Raw genomic sequence first — 2670 nt, forward strand, 5'->3', positions numbered from 1 at the left:
TGTTTCATCAAATTCAAACTCACAGGGTAATATTTGCACATGGCTTAAATTAAAAATTACAAAATAGCAGAGTGAAAACTGGGTCTGCCTCCATTTTTTGTGTCCAATTTCCCTGCCAACCAGAAACCACTGTGACCACTGTTTCATTCCAGAGATATTTTATGAATATCTAAGCATATTCACATATACATATATTTTCATAGGTAATAGTATAATAACCTTCTGAACCTTTCCTTTTTTTCACTGATTATATCATGGAAATCATTTCTTACATGACATTGCCGGTAGAGCTGTCTAATTTTTATTGCTGCATGGATTTTCCTTGTGGATTTATATCTTAGATCTGTGCTGCCATGCATTTATCCACTTATCTATTGTTACATATTTTGTTTGCTTCCAATTCCATACCTATGCAATAGATATATCCTTTTACATATGTTGTTCTTGGTCAATTGTCCCTTTTATTTATATATAATTACCTTCTTCATCCCTGTATTATCAGCCAAAGGGGTGCTGATGCAAAATACCAGAAATCAGTTGGCTTTATAAAGGGTATTTGTTTGGGTTAGGAGCTTACAGATACCAGGCCATAAAGCATAAGCTACTTCCCTCACCAAAGTCTATTTTCGTGTGTTGGAGCAAGATGGCTGTCAACATCTGTGAGGGTTCAGGCTTTGTGGAGCTTGCTTCTCTTTCCTTTCTGAGCTTACTTTCCAAGGCTCCAGCTTAAGGCTTCAGCATCAAACTCCAACATCAAAAACCCTTAACTCTGTCCTTTGCCATGCCTTTTATCTGTGAGTCCCCACCCACCAAAAGGTGGGGACTCAGTGCCTTACTGGCACAAGAGGTTTACATAATTACTTAATCAAGTAAATCTATGAATCCAATATAATCTAATATGCCCAGAGGAAAAGATCAGTTTACAAACATAATCCAGTATTTCTTTTTGGAATTCATCAATAATATCAAACTGCTACAATCCCTTATAACAGTTTTGCATTTAAAATCTATTTTGCCCAATATTAGTATCTCTACTCCAGCTCTTTTTTTGGTTACTATTTGCATGGAGTGTATTTTCCAACCTTTCACTTTTAACCTGGTTTTGTCCTTACATCTGAGGTGAATCTCCTGTAGATAACATATAGATGGCTTATATATTTTTAATCCATTCTATCAGTCTATGTCTTTTGATTAGGGCATTCAAGCCATTAACATTTAATGTTACTATTGTAAAGGCATTACTTATTTCATCCATTTTGTCCTTTGGCTTTCTGTTAACATTTAATACTATAGTCTTTTTTACCCTTTAATTTAACCTTCCTAATAATCTTCATTTCTACACTCTTCTCCAAGTCTCTCACCCTTGTTTTTTTTTTAATTTATTGAAATACATCACTCATACGTAAACAAGTGTATAATAGTTGTGAACTAACAAAACAAACATATATAACATCAAAGAAACATATATAACATCTCACCCTACCACCAATAACTTGCATTGTTTTTAAACCTTTTTAACTAATAACTAAAGAACATTGTCAAAATATTACTACTAAACAAAGTATTTTTCCCCTAACCCATCTGATTATTATCTTTATATCATTTATATATGAACATACATAAACAAGTGTATAGTAAAAGTTGTGAACTTACAAAGCAAACATGCATAACATCATACAGGGGTCCCGTACATCAACCCTCCACCAACACCTTTCATTGTCATGAGATGTTTGTTACAAACTGTGAAAGAACACTGTCAAAATCTTACTATTAATCATAGTTCTAATCTTACATTTGGTGTGTTTTTCCCCCAACCCACCCTATTATTATTTTTTAAATGTATTTTTTTTATGACAGAAGTTGTAAACTTATAAAACAATCATGCATATGTGCAGAATTCCAAACAACACCCCTCCATCAACACATCACAATGTGGTGTGTCATTTGCTACAGATAAAACAATATCATCTGATTGTTACCATGTCCATAGTGTACATTTGGCTCACATTTTCCATACTGCCTCTGTATCAGCACAATACATCTTTTGCATAGATGCAGAACTATTATATCATTACTACTAACCACAGTCCATAGGTCACTCCAGCTGTATTTTTCCCTTGCTTCTCCACATTCCCAACACCCTGCAGTAGTGATGTACATTTGTTTTAGCTAACAAAGGACACTCTTGCATCCATACTATCAACTACAGTTCTCACTTACCTCTTGGTTCACTGTGCCACCCAATTCCTAGACTATTCTCAAGCATTCTGTCAATTGGCATTTACATAACTAGACTATCATTTTCAGTCACATCCCCATTTATAAACTAGCTGTCACTTACTATTTGATACCATCAACTCTATACATTTCCAAAATTTTACAGTAAAGCTAATTAAAACTTCTACGTACATTAAACATCAGTAGTCTGCTCAGTCCTTCTCTTATCTCCTTTAAAAATCCACCACTTATCACCAGGTCTTGAAGATATTTTCCAATAATTTCTTCTAAAAGCTTTATGGTTCTGGCTTTTATTTTTAGTTTTTTCATCCATTTTGAGTTAGTTTTTGGATAAGGTGTGAGATAGGGGTCCTCTTTCCTTCTTTTAGCTATGGATGTTCAATTCTTTCAGCACCTTTTGTTGAATGGATTGTTCTGCCCAAGCTGTGTGAC

This window comes from Dasypus novemcinctus, chromosome 12, assembly GCF_030445035.2.
Source record: "Dasypus novemcinctus isolate mDasNov1 chromosome 12, mDasNov1.1.hap2, whole genome shotgun sequence".
In the NCBI taxonomy this organism is placed as follows: domain Eukaryota; kingdom Metazoa; phylum Chordata; class Mammalia; order Cingulata; family Dasypodidae; genus Dasypus; species Dasypus novemcinctus.